General features: G+C 47.1%; 1 long non-coding RNA gene across 5 annotated transcripts; it reads right to left on the bottom strand.

Moving 5' to 3' along the window:
- Positions 1-244: 244 nt before the first annotated feature.
- Positions 245-23,758, bottom strand: LOC107508113. 5 transcript variants are annotated; one of them, XR_001596253.2, is made up of 9 exons: positions 23,639-23,758; positions 23,009-23,450; positions 21,755-21,929; positions 20,563-20,697; positions 20,086-20,443; positions 18,647-18,991; positions 16,694-16,857; positions 14,913-15,019; positions 245-367 (listed from the first exon to the last, which is right to left on the bottom strand). It is a non-coding gene; the product is annotated as an uncharacterized LOC107508113 (long non-coding RNA). The 5 variants fall into 5 exon arrangements; XR_004951461.1 differs by lacking the exon at positions 245-367 and adding an exon at positions 10,048-10,965; XR_001596252.2 differs by lacking the exon at positions 245-367 and having other exon boundaries at positions 14,807-15,019.
- Between the last annotated feature and the right edge of the window lie 559 nt (positions 23,759-24,317).

Raw genomic sequence — 24,317 nt, 5'->3', positions numbered from 1 at the left:
TTTAAATGAATCTGCGATCAGGCCTTCTCTGTTCCTGACATCGGCTGCCCGGGTCTTTAGCTTGTGATGAATGCATTCCTGGAGAATTTTGTCCGAAAGGGGGCTCCTGAGCAAAGTGGGGGCCTTGGGAACGCTGTTTGGAGAAGGTATAACTTGAACGTGGTCACGAAAAAAGATGGATGGAGACAGTGGAGAAGAATGAAAGGAGAAAATGATTTTAATACCTGCCACGCACCAAGTTCATTCACATTCCGAACTCTGGATCATCCCCCAACAATACTCTGAGATAAGTATCGTGCTTCCCATTCTGCAGATGAGGAGACTGAGGCTGAGAGTCAGCTCTGAATCAGGGGCTGAGGTCGCAGAGCTAAACAGGCAGCAACAACAGAACAGAAATAAGAATGAGATTAGTCACATGCCTCCCGTGTCTGGCAAGTGCCTTATCGTTTATGTTTTTACCTAAATACTTGTGAAAACCCAGCAGCATAAGTGCGTTTATCACCGTTTTACAGAAGAGAAAACTGAGGTCCAGATTGCTTACGTGGCTTGGTGGTAAGTGGTCTGTCTTACAACAAGATTCACGCTCTTTCCCCAGGACCTCAGAGTCTCAGATTATAAGGAATTCACAGAGTATCAGTGACAGAATAGATACCACACATTTTATGTTCGTGTGCTCCTTTACAAATATTAGCCAACTGCTGCTATATTGGATAAAACATATATTAAAATACAATCAATTTCAACGGGTTACTAATTTTAGTTGCTTGTTTAATCACCGTAGCCCTCCCTTGGTCCCAGTGGACAGCTACAAAATACAACAGCTAAACCTTGGGGGTCTGGGACATGGCTGATGCTGTAAAACGGCTTTCATGATGGAAAAAGGTGGGGGGAGCTTGCTCTGCCTTTCTTGGGAGGAAAGAGGGTGCTCTTCAAAGGGGATGAATTTGACAGTGGGGTGGGGCATTCTCATGGAGGGGCAAGAAGCTGCTTCTCCAACAGGGTGTGGAGGCAAAGGAGCCAGGAGGGCGTAATCGCTTTTTCTGTGATGTGATGATGCTGTGTAATGAACAACCCCCAAGCCTTGGTGTCTCATAAGGAACTCACGAGTCTGCAGATGGCTGTGGTGGCTGCTCCTGGCTGTGGGTGGGATTCAGCTCTGCTCCACAGGCCCCTCATCCCAGGACCCGGGTTGAAGGAGCTGTGGCTACATGTGGAAAACTCTTCTCCTGGTGCAGGACGGGAGCCCAGGAGGCCAAACCACACACACAAGCACATTTAAGCCTCTGATTGGTTGGGCCATAGGTCATATCCACTTCCATTCCATCGTCAAAGCCAGAGTCAGTGGGGCCGGGCAGTACACTCAGCTGCACAGCAATGAGGGAGCGCACATGTCTGCTGAACAATAACAGTCTACCGCAGAGGGCCAGTCTGCTGATGGACACTTGGCCCGATGGCCTGGAGGACCATTCTAGGGGAGCAGGTCCCAAGATGCCAGAATTTAAAATCCACAGTAGACTGGGGTACACTCAGCTATCACCTAAAGCATAGGGGTGGAGGCTCTGCAAAGCCCTTTGCTCAGTCTGATGCTGCCCCTGCTCTGCCCAGGATACAGACACTTTCAGTGATGATGGCTTCAGGCTTGGAACCTCAGGACAGTTGAGCCAACCCCAGTCTAAGGCTTTCTCATGGCTCCACAGCCACCCACCTTTCCATCTGAGGGGACTGCATCCCTGTCAGCTCATAAAACATTCATTTCCCCTAATTCAAATATTTTCACTCTTTTAGAAGACTTGTTAATATTGTATTTTAAGAAGCATTTAAAAAAATCATTCACTGCTCTGGCTGGAGCAGTAGCTCATAGATTATAGATTTCTGCTGGTAGGAGATGAGGACTCTCTTCCTTTTGGAAGAGAAAGGACGTTGTCCAGGCTAGGATCTCTGAAGGAGAGGCAAGGTAGGGGGTGTGCCAGAGAGGGTCTGCACCCAGCCAGGGCCAGGCGAGGAATAAACAGGGTCCCCTTTTGTTCACCCCTAAGTGGGCTTCCAGTTCCTGGCTTTCCCCACCCTGGTTTATGCAGTCGGCCTACAGAACTCCTGCTCTGGCTCCTGCCAGCCGAGTTCCCCTGGGCCAGCTGCTCGGCCTCTCTGAATTGTAGTCTATGTGCCCGTAAAGAGAGTAGGCTTTTGGGAGGTGAAGAATAAATGAGATGATGCCTTAACAATCATCATCCACCATCGTCCGCCAGGTTCTGTTAGGTGGTTATTTTCTCTTTTCTTCCTCTGGTTTCAAGTTCCGTCAGAATGGTGCACCCTGCACTTGTAGCCACCACATTCAGACTCTGAACTCAGCAGAGGATTGGGCCTCGGGCAAGAGGAACTTCCCACCTGGGTTCTCGGAGAGGCCCTCGGGGTTGCCTAGAGGTCCCCGCAGGGCAACCAGCAGTGCCCCTTGAGCCTGGCTTGTCCACCCGGGGGTAGGAGTGACCTTGATTAGTGACCTTGATTAGGGCGCCTCAGCGGCGTCGGAGCAGCTGCCTGACACAGTGCTGAGTGCCTGGGTGGGAGCTGTCAGTGCAATCTGCCTTCCCTGTGCCAGCCTCAGCCCCAGGGGGTCTATTAGCATCTCACACTTGTGCAAGGCTTGGGAAATCAGGCTCTCTGCATGGAGTATTCTGAGCGGCAGTGTCTACTGGAAATGCAAAGAAAGGGCTATGGAGATGTGGAGAGAGGCTGCTTAGAGAGCCCCAGGGAGTGGGGCAGGGCACTTGACCCCCTTTCCCAGCCATTGTCTGGTGTCTGTGAAGAGGGGAGGTAATGACAGAGGCCACAGCCGGGACCCTGATCAGTGAAGGGTCCTGAGCCAGCTTTGCCTTCCGCTGAGTGCACGAGTCCTTAAGGACATCCAGAAACCCAGAATTAGGGTAGCTTAGCCTCTAAGAGGAGGGACCAGGGAAGGCTGGAGTTTCTCAGGACAGTGACCCCAGTGCTGGATAGATCATCCATTCCTAAACATCAAGTGCAAAAGCTTTGAATTTTGTTATGTAACTTAGGACAGGTGCAAGGGTATGCCTGCAATTCTATTCTTGGCAATTGTTCTGATAAGCTTTTTGGAGACAGGAGGTAAATGTTTGCATTGTTACATCCCCGGGAGTGGTCCTGAAGTAGCCCATGGGGAGGGGCAAGCACACGCAGTCACGGATGGAAAAAGATAGTCTGAGTCATCGATCCAGTCCAACCTCCACCACTAAGTGAAGAAATGCAGAAAAAATTAAAAGTTTAGACAAAAGCACACAGCCAGTTAGGGTGGAGCCTGGACCAGGGCCCGAATCCCAATCCAATTCCTTTTCTGCTTCGACATTCTCTTCGTACCCATTTAGCCACTGCAGTTCTTATTTTTCCCACCTGCAAAATGGGGATAATCATGCATCTCTTCCCACCTCAGGGTCTTCCAGGGCGCTCTCCACAAGAAGCAGATGAAACAGGGTGAGATCGAACAGGATCACGGCTGGGCCCTTGCATTCCAGGCTGGAATCATCAGGCCCTGAAGCGCGATTCTCCCGAGGGGCCGGGCAGAGCTCAGCCCCCGCTCAGCCCGCTATTTGTCAGCTTAACCTGCTCCTGCCTCATAGAGCAGCAGAACCCTAATAATAAACATTTCATTAAAACTTATTCTCCCTGGATTCCCGGTCTGGCTTTTATTCGAATCACCTGTCAATCAGGAAACACGCCGTGGCCGGAGCCAGTTTGAAAAACAGGTGAAGTCGAAGTCGTAAGCCTCATCCACCACCACTCCGTCCTTTCCTTAAAAGGAGGACCCAGGCGGAGCTCTCTGCCAGCCTGTGCCCTTCAGCCCATCTCTCAGGGGTCTGCATTTTAAAAGAGGAAACATGGAAATGCCTTGTCGAATATCAGGGTCTGGGTCCCTTCAGGGAGGAAGGGGTTTCCGGCATCTCTGTGTCACTCCAGGTGAATAACCACTTATTCCCTAAGGATACATGACGCCTCTCTGATTGCCACTGGCCACCTTGGCTCTTGTTTACTTTGTAACCTTGTGGTATCAAATTGACAGCCACAGCCCCTTTTTTTCTCATTCTTCTCTCTTGGGCAAAGAGCCAAGAGACCTGAATAACAATCCAAGCTCTGACCCAGACTATGTGATTTAGGGAGAAACATTCTGATTCTCTGGACCTCAGTTTCCTCACCTCTAAAATGGGAAGATTTCACCTGAGGATGGTTAAAACCCCTTCTAGCCCTGAAGGTAAATGACTGTGCAGTTCTGAGGATCTGTGCGCCAGTCTGAGGGGGTGGGTACATGACGTTTGTGCTGTCAAACGAGCGGACAGACAAGGCATGAAAAGTTACCAGAACTAGACAGTAACACGAGATGACCCTGCAAAGGCCATCTGTCACCAGGAAGTTCACACTAAGGACCAACGAGGCTGAGAATAACCTTGAAGAGAGGCAAGGATGAGAGGAGAAGAGGAGGGAGAGATCAAGGGGCTGGAGTGGTTAAGGAAGGGTTCTGGCAGGAAATGGGGAGAGCAGAACTCAGAAGGGTAAGTGGGATTTGAATCAATGGAGAAGAGCCAGGCAGGGAGACAGCGTGAGCAGAGGTGAGCACTGGGGAGTTGGCGAGTTAATGAAGAGACAATGAAGGTAAAATTTAAAGCTCAGGCGGGGTCATTATGGAAACACTTTCTCTTTCTCAGAGCCCAAGCCTGCAAGATGGTACTGACTTGAACTCAACGCCAAGCCTTTTGGCCTTCCCTGCCCAATCGCCTTTCCAGATCTATTCTTCCTGTTTCCCAGCCTAAAAGGGGAATCCGTGCCCCATGTATCATATGGTTTCGTCCCCCTCTAGGCCAAAGGGACTTGGATGAGGGGTGGGCAAGTGAGTGCTCCATCTATAGGCTGCTACAAGGGCACCAGAAATGCTCTCTTTTGAGATTGTCATTAAATACAGAAACTATAGTCAGGAATGGGGGCTGAAACCGAAAAGCTGTAACATGAGGAGAATGTGGAGGCAGCTAAGTTGGCCCTTGTGCAAAGCGAATAGGCTGCAGGGCCCCAGAGGGCTGGTGTCCATGACCTTCCAGCTCTAGCTTCTGAGGCCCCCATGCACTGCCCTGAGACTGTCTGTTATCCTGGCCAACCAGCAACACACCCAGACTGTGCAGTGGGTCCCAGTTCCTTATAACGAGCATGCCTTGGATAGGACACAGCTCAGCCTGGGCAACTAGCCTGAGAAGTTGTGGCCATAGCAGGCAGACACTCTCTTGGTTCTTTGTGTCTTAAGTTAACGTCAGAAACAATCGCCACAGAAGCCCTGGTCTCTCCAACATCCAATTTCTTGATCTTCTGGTTCCTTTGCCAGTGTTGTTCCTGTACGTTTAGAGCCCAGCTCAAGACTCACTTCCTCCAAGAAATCTCTAGTTACACAACATCACTTGACCACACTGTCACTCGGGTCAGTCCCTGACTCAGATTAGAGTCAGGATGAGAAGGGCCATGAGGGGCAGCCCTTTATAATTTGCAACACGCTTTAACTTTATGACTTTGCTTGAGTTTCACAGCTACCTGGAGGGATCCAGGGTGAGCTGCCTTATCATCACTTTACTGCTGGTGAGGGGCAGGCATGAGGCTTGAGCCCAGCTCCCCCAAATCCCAGCTGGAGACCTTAACCACCTCGTCCCCTACAGTGGGCAACCCATTGCTGGATAGCACTCAGCATTACCTTTGTTAATTCACTAATTCAACTAAGACTTACTGAGCATCTTTTTTATGCCAACAGCTTCTCTAGGTATAGTAGATACTGCAGAAAAAAAAATCTCGACCCCTGTGAAGCCTGCCTTCTAGTGGGAGGAAGTATCCCATAAACGTAGTAAATAAGTAAATGATACGTTTTGTTAGATGGTGATAAATAATATGAAAATAAAAATAAAACAGAGAAGGAGGACAGAAAATGCTGGGGTGCTGGGGGTGGGGTAACATTTTCAAATGGTGTGGTCAGGGAGGCCTCACTGAGGTGATAATGTGAACGAAGATCTAAAAGCAGTGAGAAAATCGGCCGTCCAGATGCGTGAGGGAAGAGCCTTCCATGTGATGGGAACCGCATGTGCAAAGGCCGAGCCAAGTCCTGTGCAACTTGTGGTAGCAACTTCCTTGCTGTTTTTCCTTGCATACTTTGGCCTCTTCAGACCACTTTGTCCTCCTTCCCTTTCTAGGTGCTGGCCACAGAAGGAAAGCAGCAGCCCGTATCAGCCAGGATAATGTCCCTGTCCCCATTTTCCAAAAAGAGAGGCCCACACAGGCCATTACCATCTCCAGTGACTAAGACGGACCCTGAAGGGTCTTTCCCCATGGCAGAATCTGCTCCAAAACTCAGGCAAGGACTGATCACTAGCTCCACCCCTTTCTAATGGACATGGACCCAGTAGGTGGGGGGCCATTGGCTGAAGACTCCCTGAAACTTCTGTTCACCAACGCCACTGGCTAGGAAGGGCTAAAGGGACAAAGACAAAATATAAAGAAAAGAGCCAAAGGATGCAGGTGGGGCAAGATCAGAAAGACAATACCATACACATGAGCAGCCCAAAGAGAGACCTGAGACTCAAAGAGAGAATGGCCAGGCCATGAGGTCAACATGGCATCAGTGGGTACCAGCTGCTCCCACTTCAAGGCCCCTAAGTTTGCATATTTCCTTGGGCAGGTAAGGATGTGCAAACCCTTTGCCTTCACCCACATTGTATTCCCTCCACTGAGTCATATTCTCTCTGTCATCCCCTCCCACTCAGAGTGACTCACTCACGTCAACAGACCCAACATCCTTCCCCATCCTTCCTGCAACTCTCAAGACTGGCCCCTGGTGCAATTGAGGGTAGTGGGGGGAGGGAGTGGTGAATTCTAGCATTGGCTCCAGTGTTAATGCTGCTGGGGAGACCTGGAAGAGAAGTCCCTAGGGGTCCTGAGAGGAGAGGCACTTGGATTTCTACTAAAGGCAATATGACACCTGGAAAATAGGGGGAAATCTGGGGCTGGAGGCAAGAGATGAGAGATGTCTGGATCTGTGTGGCTGGTGCAGTCCTGCTGCCTATCCAGGTATGGCTGAACTTCCCTCTAAGGAGGCCCCAGACTTTGCTCTAGGTACCCCTCCCAGCATGTCTTCTCCCAGCCATGCCAGATGGGACAGAATTTTCAGAGATGTGTGGGGGATTCAGGATCCACTGGGATAGCAGTTGAGAATAACAAAATTGATGGACTGAAGAGAGAAAAATAATTTCTCTTCCCTAACCCAGCATTTACTACACATCGAACCCCATTCTCCTTTCTCCTGGCAGGGAAGTGATTACACAACCTGACAGCCAGTCCCTGGGGCCAGGGCTGAGTTGGAGCTAATTACCAATTACCAGTAAACATTGAATTAATACTCTGGACCAAATTAAAACTAATTTGGATCAAACCATAGTGACCCAAATGAATCCCATCTCCATTGCCTCCTTCACACATATTTGTACACTTACATCCCTTTACATCTCCCCAAGTTTGAGAGTCTCAGGACCAGAACCCAACCCAAAGAGACTTGGCATTAGGACCAACAAGTCACTTGTTCATATTGAAGTAACTCTAGACTCCAGCATGCAAGGCCCTGGATGTCTGCCCACCCCACAGTCCTGCATCTCACCAAACACATCTCTCACTCCCTTCGCCTGGCCCACTAGAGTCCACTGAGCTCTCCTGCTCCCCAAGCACATTCAACTTGAAATTATTGCTTCTATCCTTACAACACATAATTATTCCCATCTCCCTGCATTCTAATTCAATGCCTCTTCCAACAGCTTCTCTGGATAAACCTTAGATAATCTTTCACACACTGGATTGGGGTTTATGTCTTATCTCTACCTTCCCGTCTGCACCAGCTTCCTCTTGGTATCACATAGTGCCTTCCTGAAGCCTTAAGAGTGAAGTTTTTATCTGGAGGAGCAAAAATATATTCTTTCTTCTCTCTTTTCATTTCTTCTCCCAAGGTGATGAGGCTTTGAGGCTGGTCATGGCCCCTGCCTTTTCTCTTGAGAGCTATTGGAAATCAAAGAAGAAGCTTGTTAGTGTGGCTAGCTCTGGTTAAGGTCTCAGAGGAGAGTTGGGTGAAGGATTCCTTTAGGGTCCATGTTCTCTAGCTCAGCTCCATTGGTAAGAATTAGTAAAAATAAAATTGAAAGCAACTGTCCCACATGGGAATAAGGAATGTGCTCGCAGATAGAGAATTCTCTGAGTATTAGCTCTCAGAGAATTAAGACTTCAGGGAGTGAGGTGAATAGATGGGGTGGATATATGTCCAAGGTAAGTAAGAACCCAGTCAAGACCTTCTGATTCAGGGGCTGTAAGGATGAACCAGCAGGAACCCTGCTCAACCATTCTTGATTTAAAGGAGAAACAGAGACCAGTAGATGGTGTTACCTACCCCTCATACAGCAAGTTACTCAGGGATCAGTGTATTGGTCTGATGAAATATTATTTATTCCAATTCCAATGATAGAGCTAAAGCAGTTCTTTTCCTCTGTGAGTCGTGAACCTTCACAAAGACATAGTCTGCATGAAGGTTCAGGCAAGGTGCCTTCCTTTTATCTCTTGAGACCCAATGGGGAAGGCAGGTAGGCTCTTCTTGGCTAAAGAGGATGTCCAAAGTCGTAGCCTCTCTACTTTCAAGGCATAGGAGGGCACATGCTAAGAAAGGAGAAGGGAAATGGGCATAGTCTCAACAGGTTTGGGTCCTGAGAATTCTGAGGGTAGAGGAGAGGCCAGGGAGGGGCAGAACTCCCTCTGTAGTCAGCCCGTGGAGCCTCTTGCTCACAGAGTCATCTGAGTGTGGCCATAACGAACAGAGGTCGGGAGACCATGGCCATATGGTCTGGGGATAGGCACCCAGACAAAAATGGCTCACCAACCCTTTTTAAAGACAGAACTAAAGAGCCAATCACATGCTTACATTTCAAACAGCATTAGCACCTAAATTTAAATGGCTGCACTGCTGCAATTAGATTGACTTGTTTTATATGCAAGACCTTTAGGCTTTAAATACTCCAGGGAATGGTATAGTGACTAAAAGAACATTTCAGTATGAAGTGTTTGTTTCTTCAAAGGAAGGGCATAGGTCCTAAAATGTGGCTTGCTCCAGGGATGCCTCTATCAAAAGAGCCAGAACTCTTCCCCCCATGCAGTATTTTGAGACCCATAATCATATGGACTGTTTAGGATTATTCCTATGGGTTTCCACATTGGTGTTTTATTGTCTCCGACTTGATTAAAAGACCTTTTATGGCAGGAACTGGGTTCCGCACGTCCTTTGTGTTCTTTACAGTGCACGGCTGAGTGCTGAACCTGGAAGAGCTGCTCAGCAACTAATTAATTCTCAGATTGGTGTTCAGCACCATGGACAGAACCCCGCCTCCTCCCAGGCTGTTTTCTCTCTGCCTTCCTCCTGATTTCCTTCGAGGAGAAGGCCCCACCTGCCTCATTGCCAACTCGACTCCACTCAAACCCATCTTTCTCTGGGGATGGGGTGGGAGGAGGACTTCCCCAGGAGCCAGAATTCACACCGTATCAGGGAGGAGTAAAAACGAAGGACCCTGGGAAGGAGGAGACCCCACAGCTTTTCTTGTTGTGCTTAGACCATCTCAGTCATGTGCCCCAGCCAGAACCACAGTCTCCAACTCGCCCAAGAGCTGCAGATACCTTTCTCAGTAATGCTGAACTTGGCCAGAGGCTTTTAGGCTATCAGAACACCTGGCCACCTGGGTCAAACCGAAATAGAGCCTGTGCTGGGCTAGGCTGGGGAGAACCCTGACATGGCAGGAGATAGATGGGATGAATAACACACCTGAACTGTAAGTGAGGAGGGAGTCGAAAGGCTGAGGGTTGGGGTGCAACCTCAGTTATCAGAGTCAAGGAGTCTGAAAAACCCTTGGCAGGGGGTAAAGCAAAGGGCTAGCAGTTGAGACCTCCAGGGACAATTCATAGAAGATTCAAAATGGGATGGGGTGGTAAATTCAAGATAAAGTCTGAAAAAGATACCGTAGAGCCAGGAAGTTCCTCTTGTTTGATATTGGCTGTGGGGTGGCGGTGGTCATACTTTAAAGTGGGGGGAGGGGTGCCAATGGGACACATGTGGCTGAAACAAGACAGAATTTTCATGGGCAATCACCCGGCACTCATTCGAGGACAGAGAGCGCCACTCCAGAGCTGTAATTAGTATATTTGGCAATCCATGGTAATTTCAACAATCCACTCACTTGCTGTATCTACACTATGGTGGATGCTACACAAGCTGAGATAAAACAATAAAGACCATCCCAATGGGCACAACAATTCCATTAAATTTACTGTCTCTCATCCTCCTTCTATATTCAGTCTGCCCTTCAAGGGCCACTTGGAACCCTTCCTTATCCGAGAAGATTCCTGCATCTGGAGTTATCACAGGTGCCAAACACGTATTTGCTGAATAGATGGATGGTCCTGGTGATCATTATATCTGATGATCCTCAATTTTTTGTATTGTCTTACATTGTGTTACCTGGGAAACAGACTCTGAAATAAAGATTTGCATGCGGAAAATTTATCGCGAGTGCTTTTGGCATCAACAACTGGGGATGAGGGTGGGGAAGGAGAGTGGAGGAAGCAGGGCTGGGCAGAGAGAAGAGCTGAACTTGGGTGAAGTCTCAGCAAAGCTTTCATCCAGCCCTGTGGGGAGCTCTGAAGCTGAGATGGCCCTTTCGAGTTCTCCTATCTTGAGGCAAAATGGAAGGGTTCTTACTCCCCACATCTATAGTTGAATGCAGGCTGCCCCCAGGAAGGTGGTGTGATCTTGAGTGAAGTGGCTGTTTTGGATGAGGTCAATTCCTGGAGAGGGGCTCAGCCGAGAGCCATCATCCGCTAACACTCCCAGCAGCTGGAGGAATGAGGACCTCAGTCCTGAAAGGGGGACCAAGGTGACACACCACATCATCCACTACACATACCAACAAGTTTAAATGACATTGGGTGGAAGGCACGTATCAAAATCCCTGGAAGAGGCACAGTTTAAAGAGTTATCCAAGATGGTCCTGTTATAACCCCCTACCTGCAGATTATATGAGAAGCGATTACTGATCTACTCCTACTTGCTCTGAGACAAAGGAAGGGCTTTGCCATAAGATATGGAGCAAGCAAGTGGCTATTGTGGAAGGAGCCCATACTCCACTGTGGTGTAAGCCCCATTTCTCAAGTGAGTATCAAAAAAAGCAGAATCCACGCCTCACTTGCTCCCCTATTCCTGTAATGACCATCCAGCACACACCTGGTCCAGAGAAGCTAGGAATATGTTAAGGGGTGGAGGTGGGTAGGAGGTGTGTGTGTGTCAGTAAATGCATGCAGAATTGAATTGGTTTTTTAAAGCAGTTTTCATGTATAGACATGGCCTTTGTTCTGTGTCTACATGATTTAACCTGATGAACAAATCCCCTGATTCTTAATTAACCTTTTCATTTGAACCCCTTGACCAAGCAGCAAACAGAGGCTGGTGAATTGGAAATGACAGGCTCACCTCTCCAGTGCCCCAACCTGGCCAGCCACCTAGGCTGGTAATTACCTCGACCGAGTCTGGGAACCTTTTATAGGCTGATGAACAAATAATCTCCCACTAATATCTGTGATAACCACAGAGCCCAGCTTACCCTCATCTCTTTCTCGGTTGCCTCCTGAGAAACCAGAGGGCAGGTTGTAATAATATTCCTTTCTCTTTCCCTCCTTTTAATAAAAAGGAGACCATTTAGACTGAGGTCAGGAGAATTGACATAAGGAGGAGGAGACCTCTGACTGCGGAAGCCTCTCCCCTCCAGGATAAGTCAGATGCTCTGACTACGCTCCTTCAGCAGACCTGGTGAATAACCGATATTTCTGGAATGTGCTCCTCAGCAGATGTCAAAGCAATTTGGAGGGCTGGCTCTTGGCCCACAGTCACATGGCGGGAGGGTGGGGAGGTGTCAGCGAAGTCTTTAGCCCCCAGGGCTCCTAGTAGAACTGAGCAGAGAGCAGAGAAGAAAGATAAAAATTGACAAAGAAATGTAGAGGTAGAGGAGGATGGAAGAAGGATGCAGAAAAAGCAGCAAAGATTAGATATAGGGTGTTATAGAGGGTCTGGGCATAAAACAAAAGGTCCCAGCAGTGGCCTGGATCCCTGCCACATCCCCCTGAAGTGGCTCATTGCTTCTGCCTGGAGCATTCTCCCTGTCCCAACTATTCAAAATATAATAGTAATGGTAGAATCAGTTACGGAGTGCTTACTTTGGGCCAGGCCTGTACTAAGCACTTTACGTGCTGTATCTTGAGTGAGCCTCACAGAACCTTAGGAGGTAGGCACCTTTCTTCCTATTTTATAGATGAAGGAGCTAAAGCACAAAGAGATTAAGAAACTTGCCCTCGGTATGCATAGCTAGTTTGAGATGCAGCCAGGCTTTGGAGCCAGGCGGTCTGATTCTGGAACCCAGCTCTTAGTCATTCTGCCCAACTCTGTGTCCCCTAGAGCTCTGGGTATCTTTCTTGTATGTGCTTGATATGGCAGAAAGAGCTCTAGGCTTGAGTCGCAGCTCTGCCCCACCCAGCTGTATAATGTATAATTGTGAGCAAGTTAACTGCTTGTGCCTCAGTTTTCTCATCTATGAAATAGGCGCACGGTTATCTGTTATTTGCAGAACAGACGCAGGGATCAAGTGAGATATTTGTGAAGGCCTTTCGTAAGTCCCAAAGGGCCTTGCGTATGTCCATCAGTATTCTCCTCCCTTCCACTTAGTGAGATCCTACAAGGACCATGTACAGATGGTCCTTGCACTATTTCTCCAAGCCCTTCTCAATGCGGTGCTCAAAGCTGGCACTCAGGAATTGTGAGCTTCCTGTTGAGCAAATGAAGGCCCAAATCCAAATCCTCTAGCATCCCTTCCCCCTCACCCCCTCTCCTTTCTCCTTTCTTCCTTCCCCTTTACCTTCCTTCCTCTTTCTTCTTCCCATACCCCAGCCCTTCCCAGGACTCATACTCTAACGGGAAATACCTGCCTCACTCTTTCCAATCTATCCCACATTTTGCTTTAAGATCAAGTTTTCAAAGGCATAACTGAGATCACATGACAACCTGCTCAGAATCCTTCCATGCGCTCGGAAGGGAAGTTCCGAGTTTCTGAGCCTGGCACTAAAGCCCCTGCAATCTGATTTTTCATAGCTTTTTTTGCTGCTAGGTATGGACAATTAAATGTAAACAGTGGTGTTTGGAACCAGCTTCTAAGAAACTTTTTTACAAGGCTGTTGATATGTGTCCTTTAGCCACCTTCTTCTGTGTTCCTTCCTCCTTTCAAATGCCTGGTATGCGGATAATAATGGCTGGAGGTTTAGCAGCCATTTGGGACCATTTGTGGAATAAGAGCTACATGCAAGGATGATGGAACAAAAGGAGAAGCATCCTGGTTTCTTGACATGTAAGCCTGTCTCCAATTTCTGGATTGCCCGCCTCTGCACTTTAAATGAGAGAGAGATATACTTCTATCTTGTTTAGGGCACTATTACTCTGAGTTTCCTGTAGGAAGTAGCCAAACACAGTCCTAATTGATACGCCACCTAAATTGCTCAACAGCTAACACTGATGAAAGTACCCGGCATAGTAAGTCCCACATGACAGCATCTCAGTCTCTTTTCTCTCCTAACACGTGACATGCTCCTAACAAGCTCTGGTATTGGAGCTTTATACAGCCTTTATGCTGTCAGTTAACTATTCATGGTTATGTATAACCACAACTCTCTAAATATAGCTCCTATTATATATGCTTTCCAAAATTACTTCACTCCTAAGCTTATTTAATTCTGCAAAAAAAAAAAAGTATGCATTATTGTCCCTATTTTATTGATGTAGTTCCGCAGGCTCCTTGGGGACCAAAGGAGGCCAAGTACCCAGGTCTTCTGGCTCCCGGTCTATGCTGTGTCTCCTACCTCATACCCACGGTACCTAGAACTAAGCTTCTTGATTTATCTTCATGTTCTTTCCATTGCAAAGAACATGCATGTTCTTTGGTATGGAGGTATGCACATCGTAGGTGTTCAATAAATGTATTACATGAATTTAAGCATTCCTCCAAGCTACTTTTCTAGGCACATCTAGACCGGGAGTTGGCAAACTATGGCCCATGGTCTGTGTTTGAATAATCCATGAGCAAACAATGGCTTTTATATTTTTAAATGGCTATGGAAGAAGGAGAAGAAGGGGGGGGGGACAAAAGCAGAGTGGGAGGGGAAGGATGAGGACATGTGGCAGAGACCATAACTGTCCCGAAAAGCCTAAAATTATCTGTCATTTTACAGGAAAAGTTTGCCACCCCCGGGCCAGCCCATCCTCACGCAGCTGGATGTTTAATCCGCCAGCTGCTGTCCCCTGAGAGAAATGATTCCCCAGATAACTCCGAGAGCCTGCCACCGATGGGCTGACCTGCCCTCCTGCTCCAGGCCCCGGATGGGATGCTCAGATTCCCCAGGGATTCACTCCTTGAAGCGCTAACCATTCTGGGGAGACAGGGATCGATTTTTATATCCCCACAACCGCCAGCACCCTATGACTTGGAAGCCTTTCTGATTCACTGATCAAATAATCAAGCTCAATTTGATTAAAAATTCATTGGCTCTTTTCCTGTAAGAAATAAAATAAATAAGTGAGCAAACATCAGTGGCAGAGGCTATAAACCGAAGTGTAAAAGCCCAAACAGGCTGAAACCATTACAGGAAAAACCATCAGCTCCAGAGCATTTTTATTTCCCAAAATGCCAGCCTTTTAGAGGGGAGGCTGAGCCAGGTTCCCATTTCCAGTACCTCTGATGGCACGTTCCCTGGCAAGACCCCTCATTTACTCAGTAGATATTTGAGTGGTTATAAGAACGGGGTTTGAAGTCAGACTGAAGTCAGGTGTGTGTCTTTAGCTGAAGCACCCAATCTCTCTGAGCCTCAGTTTCCCCACCTGTAAAATAAAAATAAGAATTACCTTGTAGGATATGCACGGCACTCAGCACGGTGCCTAAGCCTGGCATGCTCGCCCAATGGAACGTATCTATTTGGTAGTAGTATACTGACCAGCGCTTGCTCTTTGTCCCTTCCTCCTTCTGACTCTATTTCTCCCTCTTAACTGCTCCTCAGTGACTTGCTCCACCTCATCCTCGAAGCAGCCCAACCCTCCTCTAACTTGGCTCTCTCCTTCCTAGCCAGGCCCCTCAGCACTACCACCAAATCTTCCTGAAACGGGCTCAGCCACCATCCTCCGAGGCCCCTGCCAGAGATCTCTTCCATTCTTTTATTCCTGCCTCTTCCCCAGGCCACCTTCTTGCCCTTTGCTGGCACATTGTAAGTCTAGAGGCTAAAAAAATCCTTCTTTCATTTGAAGAAGGTTCAAAACATCAGCCCATCCTGAGAGCAAGGGTTGTGCCTTCCTTGTGCTGGTCACACCTCCTGAGCTGGGCTCCCAATAGGTGTTCCACGAGCACTGGCTGGTAGTCTGGCTGGGAGACCGAACAGTGACCAGCTCACGGCCAGAGTGTTCCTTCCTGTGACCAATATGAACCCCAAGAACCACTTGGACTCAGGGACTGGCCAAGCCTAGACAAAGTCATCCAGTTGGAGGGCTGCCTGATGTAATAGAAAAAAAAAAGTATAAATTTGGAAGTGAGACAGACATCCCTGGTTTGAATTTTGGCATCACCTCTGCCTATCTGAGTACACCTGGGCAAGTTGCTTCAACTCTTTGAGCCTTAATTTCTTTCTCTACAATGTGGGATAAGCCTATAGTGAGATACCAATGCACACCTACTAGGATGGCTAGAATCCAAAAGACAGATAATAACAAGTATTAGCGAGGATGTGGAGAAACTGGAGCACTTACATGCTTTGGCGGGAATATAAAATGGTACTGCCCCTTGAGAAAACAATCTGGCAGTTGCTCAAAAGTTTAAACAAAGAGTTACCATATGACCCAGCAATTCTACCCCTAGGTATATACCCAAAGAAATGAAAACATACATCTACACACAAAAAAACTTGTACACAAATGTTCATAGCAACATTATTCATAATAGCCAAAAAAACAAAAAATGGAGAAAACTTATATGTCCATCAACTGAGGAACAAATAAAGAAATCGTGGTCTCCCCGTACAATGGAATATTATTTGGCCATATAAAGGAAAGAAGTTCTGATACATTGTACAACATAGGTGAGTCTTGAAAACATTAGTCTAAGTGAAAAAAAGCCAGTCACAAAAGACCACATATTGTATGATTCCATTTATGTGAACCATACGAAATAGTCAAATCCATAAAGACAGAAAATAGATTAACGGTTGCTAAGGGCTGAGAGGAGGGGGCAATGGGAATGAGGAAAACGTTCTTTTTGGGGGGATGATAAAATGTTCTAAAATTAGGTAGCAGTGATGGATGCACAAGTCTGTGAATATACTATAAACCATTGAATCATGCACTTCAAAAAGGTGAATTGTGTGGAGTGTGAATTTGATCTCAGTAAAGATGTTTTTTTTTTTAATGGGTGTGCAAGGCCTCCCCACCCACTTAATGGGTCATCATGAAGCTCAGAGAAGGATGTAAGTGTATGTGCCAGGGTTTTGGACACAGAGTCACACTACTTACCGCAAACAGGAAGGCTGAGGCATGGCCCTTCATGCAGATGGAACCGTTTTCTGCCCTCTCTCTTACTCTGGCTCGGGACCCCTCGAAGAGAAAGCTGAGGAGTGACCCTGCCATCTGGCAAGGACAAGAGGAGGTTCTGAGCTTCCAGTATGTCTGCCCCAGAGCTGCGGAGGCAGGAAGCGTCTTCTCTCAGAGTCACGGACCAGGAGGGACCTGACCCTGCCAGACACTCCTTTGCATCCCAGTACTGCCTCCCCCCTCACTCAGGGAGCCTCGGGGCCAGGCTAGAGGCCAGTTAAACTTCCGGTTTGGTGCAACTGGAAGCAAGGCAAAGTGAGCAGAGCCGGGCTGTGGGTGACGGATCATGTTTTAAGGAAAAGTGACTTAGCCCTTTCCAACTTCAATAAGCATCAAGTGCTAAAATAATAATAATGATGATGATAACTAATATTTATTGAGTGAGCATTTACTAACTACCAGGCATCACACTAAGCATTTACATAAATTGACTTATCTAATCTTCACAAAGATCCTATGAGGCAGGGACCTTTTTAAGTCCATTTTATAGATAAAAGAGGTTGAAGCACAGAGGTTTCAAATAATTTGCCTAAAGTTGCCCAGCTGGAAATGACAGAACAGGATCTGAACCCTGGCGGACAGGCTCCACTGCCTGTATACTTAACCACGCTGTTAGAATGTGTAAACACTACAGGCTGCACACTCTGGAATACCAAGGTTATTACTGAGACTTTTTAAACCCCCCCGCCCAAGGAAGTAGGTCTCGAACTTCAACAAGCTTCATCAGAATCATCTGGGAGGCATGTGAAAAATGCGGTCCTGGGCTCACCCCAGTGAAACCGATTCACTAAGCCCGGGTGGCCCAGGAATCTGAATTTGTAGCCAGCATCGCAGGCTTTTCAAGACACACAGGGAGACACTTGGCCTCCCTGATTCAAGACCCAAATTCTGGGCACGGTCGGCTGGATCTGCTCCAGCGAGGTGAACTCTCCCTGCTCAGTCCACACCGCACTTACCCCAACTCCAGACTCCTCATCTGAGTGCTCTCCCCACCCCACCTTTAAAGTCTGGATCAAGCCCTCTACTGGTTTTTCCTTCTCTAACCCCCTAACCCCTTACAGAGGAACTCATGGTGCTTTAGAACCTCATTATACGCTGCCTGGTATTCCTACGCCAGCGTTCTGTATCTGCAAGGCCTTTTCTGATGAACTAGATCATCGCAAATGGCTTAAGTGTAGAAGCTTTCTTTTCTATTCCTCATGCATGTCCCCCACAGCTCATGGTAGTCTGGCATTCAATAGAGATCTGTGGATTTGGTTACAGACCTCATGTGCCAACACACACTCCTATTTCAATGATCGATATGGCTAATATGCACAACTGGCCAATTCAATGTCTCTTGCCCAAGGGCACAGTCCAAGTGTCTGGATTCTTCCTGCACAGAATACAGGTGGCTTCTCTGTGCCAGACACCATTCTAGCACTGAGGGTCCAGAGAATGGCCCTCTGAGGAGTGACACACCCAAACAGCTTATCCTAATGCAGTGTCATTATGTGTAATTTTGCTCTCCAGGGGACAGCTGGCAATGACTGAGACATTTTCACTTGTCACGGCTGGGGTGCTGGAGCTACTGGCATCTTGTAGGTAGAGGCAAGGGATGCTATGAAACATTCTGCAAGGCCCAGGACATCTGCCCCACTAACAGCACAGCAGAACTCAGCCCCAAATAAGAGTTCCAAGGTTGAGAAGAAAGCCTGCTTTAACGGAATATGCTAAGACCTATACCATAGCAACAACCAGTGACAGTGATGGTGACAGGAACTCAAAGGAAGGAATGATTAACCCCCAGGGAGGAGGGGCTTGTTGGAAAAGGATTCACAGAGATGCTGACTACACGTGAACCAATTGATGAATGATGGATGGGAAGGGTTTTACCTGCAGAGGCAGGGGATGGAAGAGGAGGTGTTCCTGGCAGCGAGGTACGAGAGTACTTGGCAGGTTTGGGAAGCTATTACTTGGTACAATGTGGCCAGAGTTGTCAGAGCTTTTTCTTTTCATTCATTCAACACGTCCACTGCCATCTTATTTTCATTACTTCTTTTATCAGCGAACTCTGTCACCAAGCAGTGGCCTGGTCAGCTCTGGTTGAATCATCCTCAATTCCAAACTGGTGGTCTCTGAACAAACGAGGTTTACTTCAAGGTTGTACACAGTTGAGCTGAATATGGCCATTTAGCTGCACTGAGAGGTGAGACCCTCCCCACTGCCTTAAGTCGGGAGCTGTGAAAATACAACAGTATTTTAAAGGCTTTTAGTGGTACCCCCGCATAAGAGGCTGCCAGATGAGGCACGACGTCTCCCTTCCCAGAACTCTAAACAAGGGCTTTTCTGCGGTGGCAGATGAGGAAAGTGGGTTTTGAAGAAGGCCTGCCTGTGCCTCTCAAAGTTAGCTAGGAATGAAAACACATTACAAAGTAATTTTGAAAAAAGAAGTAATTCTGGTAATGTTTGTCTCTTCAAAAAAAAAAAAAAAATGGCCCTGTTGTTTATTTTAAATAGCTATTTTCCCGCATGAGCTCAATCTTTGCTCTTCTCCTCTCATACACTCTATGTGTGGCCCGCTCTCTTGTTCTAGCCTCTGCGTGTCTGTCTCTCTTCACACTGGGTGTCTGCATCTGGGGTTTGGTTACATGTTTCTCTTTGTATGTCTGCGTTTCTGTGTTTCTTTGAAAGTTGTTGCTCACATCCTCTTCTTCTCTCTTTCTCTCTCCCTTTTTCTCTGTCTGTTTCGATTTTTTTTTTCTTTATTTCCAGTTACCTGTTTCGGACTCTGCTTCTCTCTCTCCCCCTCCCGCCCCCAGTCCTTGAACCTCTTTCTCCTCCTCCCTCTCGGCCTCTCTCCAATAAACTGGTCACAGTATATAACTGAATTGTATTTTTATTACTGGGTGTACTTCTCAGATGGAGTTATATGCTCCCCATTCTTGATTTTTAAAAGCTAATGACTGACATATTTTCCATTTCTCTCACCCTGCAGCTCCTGGAATGAAGCTGCATTTTATTTTCATCTCTTTCCATTGATTTATTTTTCCATTCTGAGGGTCATGTCTTTAAAAGAAAACAAATAAGCTTTCCACTCCCCTTTTACTGTATCTCAGAGAAGAGCTGGCCCGGGGGGCATGCAGGGCCCAGAGGTGAGCGGTGCTGCTGGAGGCTGCGGCATTGTCTGGGGGCCCCCAGTGCTCTGCCATCAAGGGCTTTTCTTAGTTAATTCGATTATCTGATTTCCCTGAAGCCAAGACCTGCTTTAGTTTAACATGCAGCTCTGCAGGAATATCTATAGATTCCTAATTCATCTCCATAGATTCCCTCACCTTCAATGCTTCCTGTAGTGGTTGGAGAGAAATAGAAAATGATTGAAGACAAGTCTCTGGGAGCAAATCTTTTACATCTTAAAAGGAAAGAGATTTTCAGCCTGGCAGGAACATTAAAGCAGATCCAAGAGCTCTTCCAATTTTTGCACTTTCCTGTTTTTCTCACACCTTTGATATGCAGGATGCATTTTAGCTTGGTTAGTAGGTCCAGTGTCTCGTCCTCTCGCGGGAGTTGACACTTCATCTTTTTGGCCTGGCCCCCATCCTGCCACTCCTGGCCCCTGCCAGTGGTTATTATAAATAGAGTCACAGGACATGGAGCACCAGGGATGGAAGGGTCCAGTCAAATTTCCCCCATCTGATAGAAGAGAAAATGAGTCTCAGAGGGTGGAAATGATTTGCTCCCAAAGCACAAGGTGGTGGATGTCCCCAGCCTCCCTCCAGGCTTGTCTGCACCTCTGTTAAAGGTAATGTTACCTGGCCAGGGTTTGTGGGCTAGAACCGCATCTCTGCTGACAGCCCCAGGATCTGGGACACATGGCCAGCCTGGCAGCCCTCGGGGACCATCCCAAGGAACACATGACATTCACCCTCCAGATCACAAATGGCCTCCTGCAAAAAGGAAAGGGAAGGAGGGGAGGAAACAATCACACCTGTGTCTACCTTTGGATTCATTGAATGCAATGATACATACTGACTGACTAGAGGAAGCGAGGTCCTTTTTTTAGAACTGGGGTTACAGCATGAAGTTAAAAGCCTTAGAGCATTCCGTTGGACCCGTCCTCAGTGAGCTCCCAGTCAGGGCCCTCTGAGGCATACCATGGACATAAAAGGCATTTTGATATATTAGCAATTCAGATCAAAGCACTTAGTGTTTCCATCTTAGCCTCTGCGCTCACTCACCAGCTGTGTGACTACGGGCCAGTCACAAGTCCTCCTGGGTCTCCCTGGCATGCTCAGGGACCTGCGCGAGTGTCTAGTAAGATGTGACCTGGGAGTGCTTTTTTTTCACACTTTAAAGTGCTCCAACATTGCACCCCCTGATGTCCTGAGCTCCCCTCGATGTCCTGAGCTCATCTTGGTGTCCTGAGCATGAATATTCCACAGGCTTGTGATTGTAGTAGGACGGCAGCCAAGAGGTAGAGACTGGGACCCTCCAATGGCCAGTGCTCTGCCATAGCGGGTGCTGCCTTTGACGGGGCTCGCTAGCTCCCAGGCAGGGGCCTGCACTGCCTCTGACCCGGTGGCGGCCACCTCAAGCTAAACCCCTGGCTCTGCCACTCCGGGGCACCACCGGCAAAGCATGGGCCCTGCTCCATACAAGAATCAAGATGCTGGAAATGAGCTCCATTCCCAAAAAGAGGGAGCTAAGGGAAAAGAGATCTGCTGTCTTCCTCAAAATAAAAACAGAGGCAGATGGCTGGGAGGGTTTCCATGGTTAATTAAACATGCTTTAGTCTCTAAGTTAATTATGAAATGCTTCCTGCAGGAGGAAGCTCTGTTTCGCATGGAGTAGGTTCAGGTAAATACCTCGGGGAGGCTGCCGGGCCGCCTTTGCATTGCTCCCTGGCATGACTAAAGATCTGCCAATCTTGGCCTCGGAGGCAGCAAAGGCCACCCAAAGGGGGTGGGGGGAGGTGGGGGGAGGTGGGGGACATGAGCCACTGACCTCACACGCATCTGTAAGGAGAGATGTACCACGCAGCAGATCTGAGACGCTGTAATTTCCCTTCCGAGAATTTCTTCTACGGAAATTATCAGAAACCCAGATAAAGATTTCCTGGGCAGGGATATTCACCACAGCCTCATTTATCATCATGAAAACTAGGAAACAGCCTAGATGCCTGCGAATAGAGAACTGGCTAAATAAATTCTTGTGCAACCGGTGAAATAATATATAGTCATTAAAATGGTGTTTTCGAAGAGTAGATAATGACATGGGGAAATGCTCCGGTTATATAAAGTAGAAAAAACAAGAAGCAAAACTGTATATAAAGTGCCACCTAATTGTATAAATAGGTGTGCACACAAAAAGGTGGCCCGTTCAATGCTAATAATGGTTATTTCTGAGAGGTAAGATCCTGGGAGATTTCGGCTTTCTATATACCTTTCTGTATTTTTAAATTCTTTGCAATGAGCATGTATTAATCTCATAATAGAGAAAATGATTTTTTAAAAAAATTTTAAATACCAGAACTCCTCATAACGGATTTTCAAGTAGGCCTGAACAATTTTATCACATCTTCTTTGAAGTAAATTAACTTGACTGAACTATGAGGTTCCCTGATTGATAAAGGTAAGCAATAGCTTATTTTCCAGAGCTCCGGAGTTAAGATGCTTTCGAAGGGAAGCGCAGAGCATGATAAGTGTCCGTTCCCACTGGCGCAGTGTGACATGGCATCCTGCTCTGTCAGCTCTGACAACAGTACAGGAGTCTGGGAGGGAGGGGGTAGGGACAACCTAATCTGAGAACTTGATGAGACCTTGATGCTAATGAGAGCTATGAGGACACAAAGGAGCCCCCAAGGTAGGAGGAGCCCTTACAGCCTGAAGAAGCATAAGGATGGCAAAGTCAATGATGAAAGCCCCATCTGGCCAGGACCACAAGATTGGACTCTCCTCAGTCTCTGGGACCTCCTTGGAGTCCCCAGAATAGTGTAGGGACAGTGGCGGCCAGGCTGACCTGAAGAAGCTTGGAAGGCATTATTAACCTCACATGCCCACTAGAGGAGGGGATGGAAATAGAAAAAAACATTCACAAATGTTTATGTGATCCAAATGACACTTGACATGATAACAGTTGTCATCCCTTATCGATTTAATTTAGCAAGCCCCATCACCAAAACAGCTCATTGCCATCGCCACCATCATACGTTGGACTTAGACTTTTGAATCCCAGAATTAAAAAGCAGGGGGGCATTACCACAAGAGGAGAAGGAAGGAATTCGGCGTTTCGTCCCTATGAAGTGCTATCTGGTCACGGTACCCCTACTCTGGGGCCTTCGGTTTCTTCTACGCACACGCCATCCTGTCGACGTGTGGAAATTTGTCCCATCGCCAGGCCTCTTTCTGTGTTTCAGCGCCAGACATGATGCTCAGACATTAAAGGAAGGAGAATAACAGAGTTATATAAACCCTGACTGTAAAGAGAATGAGAAAGCCCAACTCTGTCTCACCCGCCCCAATCATAAAAGGAGACAAAGAAATGTGGGATAAAGAAATACAGATGTTAGTAAGAATTGTCGGCAAGACACTCTCCAGGAGAACAAAGAGGGAAGAGATCAAGGCCCCTAACTTCTTAAGCAGAGTACACAGCAGAACTCACCGCAATTCCATTTAAGAATCTCCCGCCTTTTAAGCTTCTGCTACAGGAAGGAACAGCAATTATTAAAAGTGCTCTCGAATCTCTCTCACCACAGTCCCAGCATGACACAGACCTGGCCCCATCCCCAAAACTTTTCAAAGCCATTCATTTTCCTGTAGAAAACTATCGTAATTTCATAATGGAATTTTTTAAAATATGTGACTCATGTTATAAAGGGTTGCTATATACCAGCTCTCTTGCAGTGGAACTTCTTCTATTAAAGTGGAGAATGCCCATCTCCAACTCCACGGTGACAAATTGTCCTTTCAAAAAGCAGATCAAGACTTGACCCTAAAGTATGTCCCAGCCTCAACGGTCTTTGACTTCTGAATCATCACCACCATCATACACTGGACTTTGACATTCCTAAATTGAATTTTCTTTATCAAATTTGGACTTTGCGCACCCACTGGCAAACCTGTTGAAATGTAAGGTGGCACAAGGCACCAGCCAATGGTCCCATTCTATTTGGCCTGCGTCAGGAGACATGTTTGTGCAATTGTTTGAATGTGCCGATGTGTTTATCGATGTAAAATAAAATGAGCAAAAACAGGAAAATAAAAGTATAGGTGTTAGTAATAAGAAACAAAATTTTCACAAACTTAATACAATTGAAACTAAGATTAAAATCAGTAGGATGTTGAAAGCAGCAAGACTTTAGCTTCAACTGAGTGCTTATTGGTCTTGAGCCAGTTGACTGCATTCACTCGTGAGGGAAAGAAAACGAAGCCTTAGAAATAGATTGTTGCTAACTGTGTCTTAGAGGCAAAATGCAATTGGGGAGCTGATCATTCTTTTCAGTTCTCTGAATCTAGAATCCACCTTAAAACATACAATAATCATTAACACACTCAGTGTATAAGACTCC

The sequence above is a fragment of the Rousettus aegyptiacus genome, unplaced genomic scaffold (genome assembly GCF_014176215.1).
Source record: "Rousettus aegyptiacus isolate mRouAeg1 unplaced genomic scaffold, mRouAeg1.p scaffold_m13_p_6, whole genome shotgun sequence".
Taxonomy (NCBI): Eukaryota; Metazoa; Chordata; class Mammalia; order Chiroptera; family Pteropodidae; genus Rousettus; species Rousettus aegyptiacus.
This window is presented reverse-complemented; position numbering and strand designations above follow the sequence as displayed.